The sequence below is a fragment of the Bufo gargarizans genome, chromosome 8 (genome assembly GCF_014858855.1).
Source record: "Bufo gargarizans isolate SCDJY-AF-19 chromosome 8, ASM1485885v1, whole genome shotgun sequence".
NCBI classification, from domain to species: Eukaryota; Metazoa; Chordata; class Amphibia; order Anura; family Bufonidae; genus Bufo; species Bufo gargarizans.
Genome location: NC_058087.1, coordinates 36,491,381 through 36,510,504, shown reverse-complemented (window position 1 = coordinate 36,510,504; position 19,124 = coordinate 36,491,381). Strand labels below are relative to the sequence as shown.

Genomic DNA, 19,124 nt, shown 5'->3' with positions numbered 1-19,124 from the left:
GTCTATAGACTGGTAGGTAGTATTAGTAATGCAATGATTCATCCATGTTGTCCCCTGATCATCCATCCACATCCGCCACACCCCCTGAATTCAGACATTATTATCGTCTGAAATCAGGGCTGGAGTGGGGCCGATGGATGGATCATCAGTGGACGGTAATAAATTATTGCTGTTCACTCATCATGATCCATCCATGATCCGCCCCACCCGCATCCTGATTTTAGACATTATTACCACCCACTGATCATCCATCCATCCGCCCCACCCACGCCCTGATTTCAGACATCATTACCGTCCACTGATCATCCATCCATCCGCCCCACCCCCTGAATTCAGACATTATTATTGTCTCAAATCAGGGCCGGGGTGGGAGCCGATGGATGGAACATCAGTGGACGGACGGTAGTAATGTCTGAAATCAGGGCCGGAGTGGGGCCGATGGATGGATCATCAGTGGGCGGTAATAAATTATTGCTGTTCACTCATGATCCATCCATGATCCGCCCCACCCGCATCCTGATTTTAGACATTATTACCACCCACTGATCATCCATCCATCCGCCCCACCCACACCCTGATTTCAGACATCATTACCGTCCACTGATCATCCATCCATCCGCCCCACCCCCTGAATTCAGACATTATTATTGTCTCAAATCAGGGCCGGGGTGGGGCCGATGGATGGAACATCAGTGGACGGACGGTAGTAATGTCTGAAATCAGGGCCGGAGTGGGGCCGATGGATGGATCATCAGTGGGCGGTAATAAATTATTGCTGTTCACTCATGATCCATCCATGATCCGCCCCACCCGCATCCTGATTTTAGACATTATTACCACCCACTGATCATCCATCCATCCGCCCCACCCACACCCTGATTTCAGACATCATTACCGTCCACTGATCATCCATCCATCCGCCCCACCCCCTGAATTCAGACATTATTATTGTCTCAAATCAGGGCCGGGGTGGGGCCGATGGATGGAACATCAGTGGACGGACGGTAGTAATGTCTGAAATCAGGGCCGGAGTGGGGCCGATGGATGGATCATCAGTGGGCGGTAATAAATTATTGCTGTTCACTCATGATCCATCCATGATCCGCCCCACCCGCATCCTGATTTTAGACATTATTACCACCCACTGATCATCCATCCATCCGCCCCACCCACACCCTGATTTCAGACATCATTACCGTCCACTGATCATCCATCCATCCGCCCCACCCCCTGAATTCAGACATTATTATTGTCTCAAATCAGGGCCGGGGTGGGGCCGATGGATGGAACATCAGTGGACGGACGGTAGTAATGTCTGAAATCAGGGCCGGAGTGGGGCCGATGGATGGATCATCAGTGGGCGGTAATAAATTATTGCTGTTCACTCATGATCCATCCATGATCCGCCCCACCCGCATCCTGATTTTAGACATTATTACCACCCACTGATCATCCATCCATCCGCCCCACCCACACCCTGATTTCAGACATCATTACCGTCCACTGATCATCCATCCATCCGCCCCACCCCCTGAATTCAGACATTATTATTGTCTCAAATCAGGGCCGGGGTGGGGCCGATGGATGGAACATCAGTGGACGGACGGTAGTAATGTCTGAAATCAGGGCCGGAGTGGGGCCGATGGATGGATCATCAGTGGGCGGTAATAAATTATTGCTGTTCACTCATGATCCATCCATGATCCGCCCCACCCGCATCCTGATTTTAGACATTATTACCACCCACTGATCATCCATCCATCCGCCCCACCCACACCCTGATTTCAGACATCATTACCGTCCACTGATCATCCATCCATCCGCCCCACCCCCTGAATTCAGACATTATTATTGCCATTGTCTGCAATCAGGGTGGGGGTGGGGCAGATGGATGGCTCATCAGTGGACGTTAATAATGTCTTGAAAAAAAAAATTGGTATCACTGGAGGTAGTCCATGGATACACAAAAAACCTGCAACTGATTTTTTTTTTTTTTTTTTTTTAAACTTAACTGAGCCGAACAGAGCCTACGGGTGTTAGGTTTCCCCTAAGGTTTTTTTAAGCTGAGACAAAAGTCCTTCATGTAGGAAACCTAACGGAATGCTTTATAGTTTATGGGGTCGTGACGGTCCTGTCACTGTGTGCTTCACTGTGATTGGGTTGCCACGTAGGCAGGCTGTTTGAGGCTGCGCACTGGATGCGGTATCCATTGTGAACAGCTTGTGTATGGTTTTTCTCTACCTGTTCATGTTTTCGGTTTGTTTCCGTGTTGGCTGCCATGGGCAACGTCCGGTGCTTTTGCTTTGTATCCTGGGGTTTGTTACTCCTGGCCTGATACGGTTAATCTCCCTTTTCTGTTCCTGGTTGTATCCATTCAGGTGCGCTTGTTAGGCACCTAAGGTATTATATCCTACATCCGGTCTTTTCTGAGGTCGGCCTGTCTTATGTCTTGCTGGGTGGTTCACCCTTCTGCTCTGTCAGTCCGCCTATGTTTTGCCTTGCTATGCATAGCCCCCTGCTGCTGACCCTAGGGGTCCTGCCATCTACACCTCGGTGTGGTGCCTCCTGGTTCTGTATATTTGTCCTGTTCCTGTCCTGTAGGGAGTCGCCTAGCAGTGCTCTAAACTAGGGTATTCCCACGATAACTTTATTAAGAAGTTCATAGCAATAATGATGTACAGTGGGTACGGAAGTATTCAGACCCCCTTAAATTTTTTACTTTTTGTTATATTGCAGCCATTTGCTAAAATCATTTAAGTTCATTTTTTTCCTCATTAATGTACACACAGCACCCCCCCCCCCCCATATTGACAGAAAAATACTAAATTGTTGACATATTTGCAGATTTATTAAAAAAGAAAAACTGAAATATCACATGGTCCTAAGTATTCAGACCCTTTGCTGTGACACTCATATATGTAACTCAGGTGCGGTCCCTTTCTTCAGATCATCCTTGAGATGGTTCTACGCCTTCATTTGAGTCCACCAGCTGTGTTTGATTATACTGTTTGGACTTGATTAGGAAAGCCACACACCTGTCTATATAAGACCCTACAGCTCACACTGCATGTCAGAGCAAATGAGAATCATGAGGTCAAAGGAACTGCCTGAAGAGCTCAGAGACAGAATTGTGGCAAGGCACAGATCTGGCCAAGGTTACAAAAAGATTTCTGCTGCACTTAAAGTTCTTAAGAGCACAGTGGCCTCCATAATCCTTAAATGGAAGACGTTTGGGACGACCAGAACCCTTCCTAGAACTGTCCGGCCAAACTGAGCTATCGGGGGAGAAGAGCCTTGGTGAGAGAGGTAAAGAAGAAGCCAAAGATCACTGTGGCTGAGCTCCAGAGATGCAGTCGGGAGATGGGAGAAAGTTGTAGAAAGTCAACCATCACTGCAGCCCTCCACCAGTTGGGGCTTTATGGCAGAGTGGCCAGACTGAAGCCTCTCCTCAGTGCAAGACACATGAAAGCCCGCATGGAGTTTGCTAAAAACACCTGAAGGACTCCAAGATGGTGAGAAATAAGATTCTCTGGTCTGATGAGACCAATAACTTTTTGGCCTTAATTCTAAGCGGTATGTGTGGAGAGAACCAGGCACTGCTCATCACCTGTCTAATACAGTCCCAACAGTGAAGCATGGTGGTGGCAGCATCATGCTGTGGGGGGGGGGGGGGGGGGGTTCAGCTGCAGGGACAGGACGACTGGTTGCAATCAAGGTAAAGATGAATGCAGTCAAGTACAGGGATATCCTGGAGGAAAACCTTCTCCAGAGTGCTCAGGACCTCAGACTGGGCCGAAGGTTTACCTTCCCACAAGACAATGACCCTAAGCACACAGCTAAAATAACGAAGGAGTGGCTTCACAACAACTCCATGACTGTTCTGGAATGGCCCGGCCAGAGCCCTGACTTAAACCCAATTGAGCATCTCTGGAGAGACCTAAAAATGGCTGTCCACCAACGTTTACCATCCAACCTGACAGAACTGGAGAGGATCTGCCAGGAGGAATGGCAGAGGATCCCAAAATCCAGGGGTGAAAAACTTGTTGCTTCTTTCCCAAAAAGACTCATGGCTGTATTAGATCAAAAGGTGCTTCTACTAAATACTGAGCAAAAGGTCTGAATACTTAGGACCATGTGATATTTCAGTTTTTCTTTTTTAATCAATCTGCAAAAATGTCAACAATTCTGTGTTTTTCTGTCAATATGGGGTGCTGTGTCTACAATATGGGGTGCTGTGTCTACAATATGGGGCGCTGTGTGTACAATATGGGGCGCTGTGTGTACATTAATGAGGAAAAAAAATGAACTTAAATGATTTTAGCAAATGGCTGCAATATAACAGAGTGAAAATTTTAAGGGGTCTGAATATTATCCGTACCCACTGTATATCATGAAAAATACCCATTTAAAAGAAATGGGTATTTTGACACTTGAGGCCACAAGGAGACACGTTATACTGTATGAATGCTGCCACTGACTCGGGGACTGCTCTGGAGTGGCACCTGGCAACTACCTGCAGCCAAGCCTATCCTCACCATCAGAGGCTCTAGTGAAGACCAGGTAGTTGCTTAGTCACGCCCCTCCAGAGTATAGCCAGTCAGTGGCGCAGTGGGTCCACACCCGCTGATCTGTAACAGTAACTGAGGCACTCCTGTTATTGTCTTGTACGTCTGTTACCTTGTATTAAAATTCCCTGGCCCTTGATCCATTTCGCCTGTTTTCTTTATGCCTGATGTCACAAAGGTGCGCTTAGGTCTCCGGCATGTGACGGGTCTGTAGGCTCAGTTCGGCTCAGGTTTGTAACAAATCTGTCCTTTTCGTTCTTCTGTACCAATAATGGAGTAGTGTCTCCCCAACAATTGGGGTGTGCCTCACTAGTGAGTTCTGTATTTCAGTTGGAAAAGAACTGTTTTATGCCATTGTTGCCGTTTTTTCAATCTCAAAGTCTTTAAAACTCAGGCAATTTTCATATTTAATTTGCAGATTAAATACATTTGTGTCGCAGCAACTAACCTAATCCACCATAATGTCGTCTTACCATCATATGAGTGGCTCACAAAAACGCAAAAGAAAAAGGGAAGATGAGAAAAAAACTCAGAAACTCCCAAAAATAAGCAGCTATTTTTCACAGGCTGCTGGTGCTTCTGGTGGTTCTGCAACTACTGAGACCATAACTGGTCAGTGTGAGGACATAAGTGAGAGACCTTCTACTAGTACAGTTATTGAAAGCTCTCAATCGTTGATGGAGGAGGATAGTATCCACAGTGAAACATGTAGCTTCAGTCCTAGCATTGAAGAAGTGGAGCCGCATACAAGTGCCAGTATATCTGAAGTACAAGAAAGTTTAGAAAGTGAAGATGCTGGCACTGTCTGTATAGAACGTACTTTACTTGGAGAAAAGTATGTTACAGATAGGGGACATTTTCCCATTACAATAAAAGACCCCAACATAAAAAAATTTATTCTTTCTAATGGCCCCTGCAGACCTAACGGGCCATTTCCCAGAGATAACGATAACAGGTGTTTCTCTGAGAAGTACTATGACAGAATTACAAAAGCAGGCCATAAGATTCCTGTCATGTGGTTATGCTACTCTCCAAAGCTAAACGTTGCTTATTGCGAGCCATGCTGGTTATTTGGTGATCGTAAAAGATTAGGCTTTGAACCTGCATGGGCTAAAGGAATAAAAAAATGGCAAAGGCTCTCAGCAAAAATACAGATTCATGAAGCTTCCCAAGCTCACATGGACGCTTGTATTGTGTATGATCAATGGAGGAGAAAAAAAAACATAGATGCAGAGACTGAAAGACAAATTTTAAAAGAGAAAAACTTTTGGCGACAAGTCCTTCATCGAATAACCAATGTGACCTTAACCATGGCAATGTCTAATCTAGCTTTCCGTGGTCATGTCGAAAAAATAGGCGAGAGTAATAATGGCAACTTTCTCTCTATTGTAGAGCTGCTCGCAGAATATGACCATGTTTTGAAGGAGCTACTCCAGTTACCGCAGGGGACAGCTAAATACCTAAGCCCCAAAATACAAAATGAAATAATAGATATCCTTTCAAAAAAAGTAGAAGAAGGCATTGTGAGTGAAATTAAAGCCTCCAATTTTTATTCAATAATTATGGACACAACACAAGATGTTTCTAAAGTTGACCAATTAAGTCAAATATTCCGATATGTGACTGTAAGCAGAGACAAAACCCAAAGGGCAACTGCTATAGCTATACAAGAAGCATTTTTAGGTTTTCATGTCGTAGAAGACCCTAGTGCTGCAGGACTTGAAAATGACATTATAAAATGTATAGAAAGTAGAGGTTTACAGCTATCAAAATGTCGGGGGCAGGGTTATGATGGTGCTGCCACCATGAGTGGAGTATACTCGGGTGTTCAAACTCGCATTCAAAAGAAAGAAAGAAATGCCTTGTACATTCACTGTGCAGCCCACAACCTTAATTTAGTTCTACAAGATGCCGTGAGCCACGTACCTGAGGTGTCAAGATTTTTTGAGGTGATACAGAGTTTGTATGTTTTTTTTGGAGAAAGTATCACCCGATGGTCTGTTCTTCAGTCACTAACCACTGAATCCTCTGTGACCCTAAAAAGACTGTGCCCAACACGATGGTCATCCCGTTATGACTCGCTGCTTGCCCTACGCTTTCGGTTTGTTGATGTCCTTAAAGCACTGTCTAAATTAATATTGACTTCGACCAAAAGTAAAGAGAGGGAAGAGGCCAGGGTCCTTAGGAATAAAATTGAATCTTTTGAGTTTGTCTTCCTACTTGTTCTACAGAGTAAAGTTCTGGAGCATATAAATGCAATATCAAAGGTTCTGCAGTCAGAACATATGGATCTGTGCAATGCAGCCCATTTAATTCATAATGCCATTGAAGCTCTTAGCAGCTACAGGAAGCAATTTGAAGATGCTAAAACAACAGCTATCAAACTTGCTGAGAAGTGGGGAATTCCTGCAATGTTTGTAATTAAAAGAGTGCCCAAAGTAAAGCGCCATAGTGGGGAGCTATGTTTGGACGAAAGACTGCAAGACCCAGAGAAGAGATTTAAAACTACAATTTTTTATGCTACTTTAGATGTAATAACATCCCAGTTATCAAGCAGATTTGGTAGCATGAACACTGTAGTTGAAAGATTTCGGATCATTCAGCCACGTGTGCTGGCGACTGAATCAGAGGATAACTTGTTTCAAGCTGCACTGCAATTTCAGCATTATTACCAAGATGACATATCTTCCGATTTCGCAGGGCAATTGGTTAGTTTTCAGAGCGCACTGCAAAATGAGATCTCTGAGCTCCACACAGTTAAAGATTTGGCACACCTGCTTATAATTGACAATGCTGCTTTGTCATCTACCCTACCGGATGTATGTACAGCTTTAATACTTTTCCTCACATTACCAGTGACGGTGGCATCTGCAGAAAGATCATTTTCCAAATTATCTCTGATTAAAAATTACTTGAGAAACAGCATGTCACAACAACGGCTTTCTGGCCTTGCCCTTCTAAGCATTGAGAATGAAAGAGCAAGAAAACTGGACATTCCAGCTATTGTTGACAAATTTGCTGAGTCTAAAGCGAGACGGCGCAACTTCTAGTAATATGTATTTTGCGTAAGTGAGCAGTTTGTTGGGTACAGGGAGTTATATTATCAAAGTTCATACTAACCCAGTTCAATTTATTCAACTTTGGTTGTACTAAACAGTTAACTAGTTTGGTTCTATTTTAGCTGCCTTCTTTTTGGTAACAATGATGCAGATTAATAAACAATTCTGATGTTGTTACACTCTAAAACACAACGACCGCCTTTGAACTATTTGAATACAGCACTGGTTTCTGCACAACAAAAGCTTAATATCAAAAAGAAGGCAGATGTTACCAACATCAAAAATACTTAACATAATTACTAAATGCTACCATCTCCTTTCCTACAGTGAGAACAAATTGGTTCCTTTCTACTTGATGCCTCCTCGTTGGACCTGGCTGGTTAATTTTGATGTTTCATTTGGATTTCTGTTCTGGTTGAGAAGCACAACTCGTGCTTATTCACAATCAAATTTTGGTAAGTAAAAAATTTATATAATTTTATATTTAACATATCTAATTATGCAACTTAATAAATGCTACCATCTCCTTTCCTACAGTGAGAACAAATTGGTTCCTTTCTACTTGATGCCTCCTCGTTGGACCTGGCTGGTTAATTTTGATGTTTTATTTGGATTTCTGTTCTTGTTAAGAAGCACAACTCGTACTTATTCACAATCAAATTTCAGTAAGTAAAAAAAATGTATTATATTTGAAATTCTTATCTAATTAGGCACCAAACTGACAGCCAATATTCTGTGATTATTATATTTTTTAATTGTAGGTGATTTACCAAGATATGGGTCAAGAAGCTTTATGCCTTATGTGGAGAATCTTTGTTCTGGAACGCTTTTAACATTTTTTTCTATATTTTATATGGTAACATTAAAAAAAAAAAATTAAAACCCCTATCTCCTTCTATTTAATATTCAACTACAACACTTTCAAACCGGGAGGGGGTGGAGTCTTGGCGGGGGTGGAGTCTTGGCGGGGGTGGAGTCTTGGCGGGGGTGGAGTCTTGGCGGGGGGGCCCCAATTTAAAGTTTGCCCTGGGGCCCATAGAACTCTAGTTACGCCACTGCAAGTACAGAAGTATTCAGATCCAGGTGCTGGTTTGAAAACTACAGAATATTTTCCTGAGACATCCTTTTGAGTTCCAAGCCTAAACGCCTGATGATAGAGCAAGTTGATTACCACTCCTTTAGCTCCATTTACATGGAGCTATCATCATTGTATGTGGCCTGTATGTTCGTTAACATAGTTTCATTATTGTTGGCAGCATGGTGCCATGTGCTGCCGACAAGCAATTATTTAAATTTTATTTGATTTTACTCCCCATTAACCCTTAAAATGAGGTTAAGGGCTTGTTGTAGCCCCATTAAAAATTTAAATATGACTATGTCCAATGTTCACTTTATGCTGTGATTAAGAACACACATAGGTTTGAAACGTGTAAGCGGTTTTTAGGAGTTGTGCATACCATTCATATTTAAAAATCATTTTTTTTTTTAACTGTATCTTGCTACATGCCTTTTAAAGGCTGTGTACACCTTTGGGGGGAATTTTTTTTTAATGATTGCATTTTGCGCATTTTGGGATAAAAAATCTTTTTTTAATTTGGTCTTTATTAAACATATTGAGCCGTTCTGTCACAAAGGGTTAACAGTTTTTCGAGCTGTGTGACTGGTACTTTCACTTTGTGCTGGTCATCTAATAAACCTTCTTTCTAAACTACTGAGAGGTCATAAACACTTATTTAAGCCACATTCTTATCAGTAAGATAAGATCTTAGCTATAATGAGTGTTTATGACAGATAGCAAACATAAGGAGTACATCAGCTCCCTGTCTGACGGGGCAGAGGGAAAATTCAGAACAAACTCCTAGATAAACTCAAAGCTGTGCAGGAAAAACGGCTCAATATTTTTAACAAAGACAAACTGAAGAAATGATTTTAGCTCAAAATGAGTACAATGCAATAATAATAATAAAATGCCCCCAGCACCGAGATATGCTTAAAATGTAGCCATGTGAATATACTTTAAAGAAGCTTCCCATTGTTTTGAATGGAATATAGACAAAAAATTTCATAGAGTGCCTATCTTTATGCCACTTCAAGAAGTGGCATGTCACCTCTAGATGCGTTTTATGTGGCACTTTTTTCTCCACAATCAATCAATGAGAAGCAGAAAAAACACTCATCGCCAGTGCCAAAAGCACAGAGTAATCGGCCTCCAGCATCAGCATGGAAGACAAGCTGAATTTAGAGATAGATTAAACATCTGATTTTTCTGGCTCTCATTTAACCATGTGAACATACCCTAACTCATGATCGTGTCATCCAGAAGATAACCATGAGAGACAAATAATTTAGAGAATTGAAGTTTATGGGCAGGTTAAAGCACTGTGATCCCTATCCACTGCTTGCCTACCTAGACAGTATTGTACGTACGATATTAACTCTGTTGACTGATGTATCATTCATCGATTTTCACTAGGTTTTCAGACTTGAGCACTATTAAAGAATTTGTTGTTTTACATTTTAACATAATTTTTTTCCTTTTTTAAAAAAAGTTTTACATTTAGTCATTTTTGCTGTCGTAGATATTGCTGCAAATATGCATTACATTTGTGGAAAAATGTGCATATGTTACACTGGAGGCAGCTTGAAAGCTTAGTGCATATTGCTTATTAGAGATGAGCAAATTTCGTGAAAATTCGATTTGGCTGATTCACCACGAAGCGCATTTTTTTGTAAGTAGCGGGTGCAATGACAGGGAGCTGCAATAGTGCCGCGCCTGTCATTGTACCACTCAGATGCCACGTTCATACATGATCACGGCATCTGAGTCTACAAACAGTGTGACATTAACATAAAAAAAACATTACATAAAACTTACCTCGTCCATTTGCGCGCGACAGGCCGGCCGCCGACATCTTGCTTGAAGATCTCGGCCGAAATCATGTGCAGCGCGAGATTACGTTATCACACCGGCCGGCGTGGTGACGTATGACGTCATCACGCCTGCCGGCATGATGATGTAATCTCGCGCCGCACGGGATTTCGACCGAGATCTTTAAGCAAGATAAAGGCTGGCGGCCCTTCGCGTGCAAATGGATGCGGTAAGTTTGAATTTCAGGATTAATCGATTAATAGATTCGCTGACACTAAGCACGAGGAAATTCGTCTTCTTGGCGAATTTAAAAATTAATGAAGTTCGGATCGAATTCCACTTCGTGAGATTCGATTCGCTCATCTCTATTGCTTATTGTTGCATCCAAAATACTGTAAAACATTATGCAATTAGCTCATAAGTTCCCCCTAGTGGTGACTTCAGGCAGACAGAATTTTATCATTTGATGCAAAAGATTTAGATCTCTGTCTGCGAAAAATCTTCAGACATACTAAGAAATATATCGTATTTTTCCCCCTATAAGATGCACTTTTTTCTCCCAAAAGTGTGGGGGGAAATGGCAGTGCATCTTATGAGGCGAATGCTGCCATTTACAGAAATCCTCTGAAATCCAGCATGTAGCACTTACTAAACTCCCGTAGCAGGGAGGCCGGGCGGCGCAGTGTAACTCATTACGTCACGCACCTGCTCCTCCCACTTTATGAATGAAGCAGGCGGTGCAGATATGATTACTACAGTGAGCGGAACCTGGTGTAATAGAATACAGTGACTGCACCGGGCCCCGCTGCCATTACAGCACCAGATGCCGGCCCCCGGCCCCTGTTTTGGGAGTCATTCACTACACAGGGACACTGTTATGGGGGGAATCTGTGGATGACACATAGCATAAGATGCTATATATGTGTCATCCACAGATCCCCTCATAGCAGTGTCAAGTCATCCACAGATTCCCCCATAACAGCGCCATCAACAGATGCCCCATAACAGTGCCATCCACAGAAGCCCCCATAACAGTGCCATCCACAGATTCCCCCATAACAGTGTCATCCACAGATGCCCCATAACAGTGTCATCCATAGATTTACCCCATAACAGTGCCATCCACAGATCCCCCATAATAGTGTCATCCACAGACCACAGACCACCATTAGTTCAAAACCCACCAAAAGCACACCTTTTGGTTAAAACATTTTTTTTCTAATTTTCCTCCTCAAAAACCTAGGTTCGTCTTATGGGCCGGTGCGTCTTATAGGGCGAAAAATACGGTAATTAGTACCAAATGTTGGACATATTTTCAATTAAAATGTATTTACATGTTATTTATTATTCAATATAATATGCTATTCATTATTTAAGACAACCATTTGATAGCATGTAGGTTTTTTTTCCCACCAATCACATTGTCTATTAATGTATAATCACCATGATCATTAATCTAAATACCCCACTGCTGTTCAACAGTATGACCATGGTAAGGAGGAGTTTAAAGGGGTTGTCCCACCATAAGAACTTCCCCCTATACACTGGATAGGGCAAAAGTATCTACTTATGGGAGGGATCCAAACACTGGGTGAATGAGTTGAGGTACCAGTCCCCAGAGTGAATAAAACACCAGTCACAGATCTGATCTTACACCCTAATTCAACTGTATGGGGCTGTCGTAGTCCTGTAGGTTTAAATGGCATGGCAGCGCACCTCTGCTCACTCCGGGGATTCCGGTTCCTTATTCTTGTCATTGGTGTGGGTTCCAGTTGTCGGGCCCCTATCAGATACATATGCTTCCTGTAGATGGGGATAAGTTCTTATCGTGGGGCAACCCCTTTAAATGGAGTGGTAGAGTGGCATGAGTGCTGCTGCTACTGTACATTTAAGAAAAAAACAAGGGCATTATGATTGGTAGGAAAATCAGTTTGTACATTAGCCCATGCAGAAAGTTATTTTTGACATAAAATGAGTATAAAAAATTTAAATAAATCACATAAAATACATTCACAAAACATTTTCAGACTCGCCCTCCATTCTTGATATTACCTGTCATTGATCACTTTCTATACCACTAGTCTCTATTCAATGGCATTTCTGTTGCTGATTAGGTGTGTTTTACAGCACAGTATCTGTTGGGTTATTGCAGTGCTTGCAATGTTAGTGGAATTAAACACAACTGCCTTTAATCCAGTATATTAATCCTTAGGCTATGCTGAATACTGATCCTGCTTCTGGAAATCACTTAAATACATAGATTACTATGGGATTAAACCTAGATGTACTAGTTTGATAAATGTCAGTATCCATCTTTATATCGTGTTTATGCTTTTTCTATACTGTAGTTTGTTAACCTGTATGCGCATTACAATATGTCTGATTATTATCAAAAGGAATGTGTTGTCTACAAGTTTTTTTTACTAATTAAAACCAGATACTTAAACATATTCTTTTAATCCTTTTAACCTTCTCTGTTATTTTATGATAGTAGATTTATTTTATTCTGTTTTATGTACATTTTTTTCCCAACCATTTTGCCTGAGCTACTGTTAGCAGCATTTAGAAATATGCTTTTACAGCAGCCACATGGATCATATATAATGGGATGACTGTGGAAGAGTGTTGTGGGCATGTTTTGGAACCTATGCAGAAGTGATTGTGCAGGGATGGGAAGGAGATGAGCAGTGACCTTCACCTATTGTGAATGGTGTGACCCTATGGTATCTATATACACAAAAGTGTTACCTTTCATTGTAACCCTGCCAATGATGATAAAAGATGAAGAAGAGGATGTGTCAGCCTCTTAGGGGGTATACTGGACAGAGTGAAAATTGTATTTTATTTTTAATATAAAGATTGATCTGGAAATGATAAAAAGGGCAACTTAAATTTCTTTAAAAAAAAAAGTTTAAAATAAATGATTGCAACAATAGGTCACTTTCTGACGATTCCCTTTAAGTAGGCATACAGTCACTGAACAAAGCTGAAATCTAATTGGTTGCTAGTTGAAAATGTTCCATTTTTCCTTTTCAGTACAATTCCTATCTCTCTCCCACACCATGTTTTTCCATTTAAGATTGCTAGATTGCAGAAGCAAGACTGTGTATTGTGATGTGCAGTCGGGATAGCAGACACTGGTCAGGCTGGGCAGAGATCAAAAACAAGTTCAAATCCCAATTCGGGCGTGAAATGGAACAGCAGACAGGAAAAAAATGTTTTGCATGGAAGTTAAAACGCTACAAAACACAGTGCAGTGTGCAGGCAGCATGTTATAGAACAGGAGGAGCTGAACAGATTGATATATGGATTTATGGGAAAAGATTCAGTTAAGTTTGTAATTTATACTTTTATATTTCTTATTTTACTTCAGTTGTACATGGGGAGGTGTTATCAGTGATAGCATTCTCTGTGTAAGGGCTCATGCACACAAATGTATTTTCTTCCTGTGTCCGTTCAGTTTTTTTGCAGACCATATGCGGAACCATTCATTTCAATAGATCAGCAAAAAAAACGGAAGTTACTCCGTGTGAATTCAATTTCCGTATGTCCGTATTTCTGTTCCGCAAAAAAAATAAAAATAGAACATGTCCTATTATTGTCCGCATTACGGACAAGGATAGTACTGTTCTATTAGGGGCCAGCAGTTTCATTCCGCAAAATACGGAATGCACACGGATCCATTTTTTGCGGACCGCAAAATACATACGGTCGTGTGCATGAGCCCTAACTGTATATACAGAGATAGCTGTCATGTACTCATAGCTGTTCACAGGGGCAGACTTAAGTTTAGAAAAACCAGAGATATAAATGTATAAATTAGTTTTACAAGTCTTTTCCCACAAAACTATATATCAATCTGTTCAGCTCCTCCTGGTTTTAAATAGGACCTTTCACCTGGAAAAACATTGTGAACGAAGTATCCTGACATATACAGCGGTGCCCGGGGATCTCACTGCACTTACTATTATCCCTGGGCGCCGGTCCGTTCTCCCGTTATGTCCTCCGGTATCTTCGCTCAGTAGGTTATAGTAGGCAGAGACTTAGGACCCTCGGTTATAGTAGGCGGAGTTTGCCCTTGTTCTGCTGGGTGTCTCCTCCTCCTAGGCTGTAGCGCTGGCCAGGTTTTTTTCTCCCAGGCTGTGAGCCGTGCGCTGTGATTGGCCAGCGCTACAGCCTAGGAGGAGGAGACGCCCAGCAGAACAAGGGCAGACTCCGCCTACTATAACCTACTGAGCGAAGATACCGGAGGACATAACGGGAGAACGGAGCGGCGGCCAAGGATAATAGTAAGTGCAGCGAGATCCCTGGGCGCCGCTCTATATGTCAGGATACTTTGTTTCACAATTTTCCAGGTGAAAGGTCCTCTTTAAACATGCTGCCCCTCAAACTAGGAAGTTTAACAGCATTACTTTTTGTGTATCCAGCTTTGGTTTGAAGGTGCATATGTTCTCCTATTCTTAATAGCGTTTGCACACGTCTTGAATTTGCGGTATCCTTCCTCATTAAGATGGTGGCGGCTATTAGGCTAATAATTATGGCGAAAAGTGCACATTAGGATCAGGCTTTTTTTTTTGTGGCATGTTTGTTTGTATCTCCTACCACATAGTACTGAATTGTATGTTTTTATCATGAGACTTTAATAAATATTTATTGATTATTCTGGAACGTTGTTTACTCGTATTAATTGGTTGAGATTATTGATATATATATATATATATATATATATATATAGTGTTCCTGTGACATTTGGTTCGGACAATTGTTTGGATCTATTTGGTGATAACTGCATTTTGTGGTGACAGGTCCTCTTTAAAGAGGTTTTCCAGGAATTAAAAAAATGAAAATACTTAAATATTTTATAATAAATATATTCACAAATACCTTTCATTACTTAGAATTGCTTGTTTTGTCTAGGGAGCAATCATTAGGAAAAATAAAATGGCCGCCGTCCTATCAGTACACAGAAAACCTGTCCTAATCACACAGGAGGACAAGTTACTTCACCACAATGAGCCATAGTGCTGCCTCATCCTCCTCTCTGCTTGTCAGGAATCATGATCCAGAATACAGGTGAATCTCTGGGGAATGGAGAAGATGAGGAGACATGAGAGGAGGGTGAGGTGTGGATAATGAGCAGCAGCACTTGTTTACAGTCTCCATTACCACAGCCTGTCCTGTCTGTCCTCTCTGTACTTCATATATTCTCATGAACTAAATTCCCCAGAGATTCAGCTAAAGTTCTTATCATCTGTATTCAGGATCATAATCCCAGGCAAGTAGAGAGGAGGAGGCAGCTCTTTACCTCAGTGTTGTAAAGTAACTTGTCCTCATGTGTGATCAGGACAGGTTTTGTGTGAACTAATGGGACAGCGGCCATTTTGTTTCCCCTGATGATTGCTCCTTAGACAAAACGAGCCATTATAAATAATGAAAGGTATTTGAGAATATATTTATAATAAAATAATATTTAAGTATTTTTATTTTCTTAATTCCCGGAGAACCCCTTTAAGGACTGTGGCTTGAGAAAGTCTCCAGTGTAGAGCCGAAATGTCACGCTTCCAGCATGGGTGAATAAACACTTCAGTTTGTTATGTCAGTGTGCTGCCTGATTTTTATTTTTTGTATTTAATGACTGTGGTGATATCACAGAGAATGATGTGGTGGGCATTGATGTCTCATAAATTGAGCTGAAGGACCTGCAACTGCCAGGCAGCCACAGTGAATGCATTTGCGTGAGATCAGGGGTGGCTCGTGTCAAAAGCATAGGACATCTCCTGTTAGGCTCCATAGTGGGTGTTGGCACAATAGACATAAATGTTTTAGGGCCAATGAGTTTGCGCTAGGACAAGAAAAAGTCATTGTGTTTCTGACAAAATATCTTAGACAGGCTCTGGATGTGTAAATGCAGCCCAATGCATCAAAAAAGGGATGTATACATGGTTTATCAATTTATTTTCTGATACTAACCCATAAACTGCAGTCCAGATCTGCAACTTATTAGGTTCCCTTAAGGCATTTTGTCATATCTTCAGCTTTTGTGGAAAATGGCCTTAAAAATTGAAAATTATGGCTCAAAAAGAGTTGGAAAACATGCTGAGCACAAATGTTCTGTGTTTGCTGTACTGTATGTGGAATGTCCTCCGCATGGCATCATTTTGAAGATAAGCCAAGCTTTCATGTGCTATGGGAACTGATTATTTAACTTGCTAATTTTTGTATCTAGAAAGATGCTTTAAATTTTCCTTACATTGCCGAGGCTGAAATCAAAGAGCAAAGGAATTATCATTATTCTTAGAAATATCTGATCTTTAGACATAACTTCTGCTTAGACTGTGGGCCTGATAATAACTGATAATATCTTGGGCTGATTTAATTGCAATCAAAATGTGTTCACTGCATCAGAAAAATTGTGGGACATTTAGAACCTTTACTAGGGTACATCCACACAAGACGGATACGCTGTGTATTTGCAGCTGCGTATTTGCGTGCAGTAAATTCGCAACATTTTACATTACCAACAAAGTAGATGAGATTTTAAGAAATCTGATCCAAACACTGCAAAAAAAAATGCAGATTTTAAATCAGTGCCAAGTCAATTTATGCTGCAGATATTCTTCATGGATTTCACCCTTTGCAATGCACAGGTTAAAATCTGCAGAAACATCCACATGTGCCCATACCCAGGACCGGAATTGGGGGGGGGCAAATGCCCAGAGCCCCAATCCTCTAAGAGGCCCCCTGCTTCAGATTGCCGGGACCTTCCCAGTTTAGGAATCCCTGCTCTTACTCCATATATGGCTGTGTCTATATATATATATATATATATATATAGTGCAATGAACATTAAGGGGGTATTCCCAAGCATTGGCAGTATGCTTGGGGACACCCTGTGTATTTAAGTCTAATTTAGCCTCTATTTTTGAAATGTTTCTGTGATGATTCAAAACATAAAAAAATTAAAAAATACAAAAAATGAACTCATCTCATCCACTTGATCGGGCAGCCAGCATTGTCTTTTTCTTCTTCTTTTAGGACCTGCAAAAGGACCTTTGATGATGTAATTGCGCTCAACACGTGGTGAGTGTGGTGACGTCAGCGCAGGTCCTGCGGAATGAAGATAGAAGGTGGTGAGCGCGATTACGCCATCAAAGGTCCTTCTTTTGCAGGTCCTGAAAGAAGAAAGAAGACAATGCCGGCTGCGCGATCAAGTGGATGAGGTGAGTTAATTTTTTTTTATTTCTCAATTGACATTATACTTAGCATTCTGTATTGAAGAATGCTATTATTTTCCTTTATAACAATGTTATAAGGGAAAATAATATAGTGAATAGACTTTAATGGGGTCTGGGGTTGCTCATCCCTATCATCTCCTTTCAACCATGCGTGAAAATCACACCGCATCCGCACTTGCTTGCGGATGCTTGCGATTTTCACGCAGCCCCATTCATTTCTATGGGGCCTGCGTTGTGTGAAAAACGCAGAATATAGAACATGCTGCGATTTTCACCGCTCATCTGCACAGCCCCATTGAAGTGAATGGGTCCGGATTCAGTGTGGGTACAATGCGTTCACCTCGGGCGCGGAATTTTCGCCCGTGTGGAAGGGGCCTTAAACACGAGACTATATTTTAGACTTTAAAGCTGTGGACAACTTTGGGGCAATTTTTTTTATTGCATTGGCTTTAATTAAAAATGCTACTCTGTCATCTGCAGACTGCATATGTATGTTCTCATACATTGCAGGTTGCTCAGTCCCGTTCAGCGTGACATCTACCAGAAAGGCTCTCTGCAAGGTTTAGTCTGTAGCCCTTCTCTATGCTGTCCTGAACACTAATCTAAGCTGACATCTTTACAAAAAAAAATAGAATAAATAGAATAAAAAGCTGTAACGTCATGGCCACTAGGGGTCTCACTTACACCTAATTTGCAGTCCACTGCCTGTTAGGCAAGATCCTCCCCTGGTAACAGAGACTCAGAAATGGATCACAGGAAATGGGGGCGTGTCAGAGCTAGTGATGAGCGGCAGGGGCAATATTCGAATTCGCAATATTTTGCAAATATTTTGTAGAATATTTGTCATATATTCTCAAATTCGAGATTATATTCTTGATTGCGAAAATCGGCAATGTATTATTAGCGTAATGCGTGCAAAATACCGGCGTGGGTCACTTATGCTACATTTTTCAAGCTGGTATAGGTTTCCTGAGACTGGAAAAAATGGTTGGCACGGCAGAACATTAGAATAGCTTTATATGCTGATAATTTTCAGCAATTAATGATGCACATATTTTTTTGCAAAACATGCAACTTGTGATATCATAGCACTATGTCTGTAGCATGTATTTATAGACAGCAGAACCTATTACACTGCTTAACACCCTGCACTGGAACCTATCAGCTACACTATAGATCAATCTAACCTACACTGACTATCTCCCCCTAACTATCTGAATTATATATAAGTTAACTGCCTAATGTAATACAACAAAGCACAGAGCACAGCAATGACACTGCTCTCTCTCATAACTGCAATAAACTTCAGAAAATAGCTGCTGGGGAGGTTCTTATATAGTAAGGGGTAGGCAACTTTTCTATTGGTTGCTAGGGATGTTACTAAGCTTCTCATTGG

General features: G+C 41.5%; 1 long non-coding RNA gene across 1 annotated transcript; it reads left to right on the top strand.

Moving 5' to 3' along the window:
• Positions 1-7,471: 7,471 nt before the first annotated feature.
• On the top strand, positions 7,472-8,517 carry LOC122945774. The gene is made up of 3 exons (XR_006391146.1): positions 7,472-8,079; positions 8,162-8,289; positions 8,386-8,517. It is a non-coding gene; the product is annotated as an uncharacterized LOC122945774 (long non-coding RNA).
• The last annotated feature ends 10,607 nt before the right edge of the window (positions 8,518-19,124 follow it).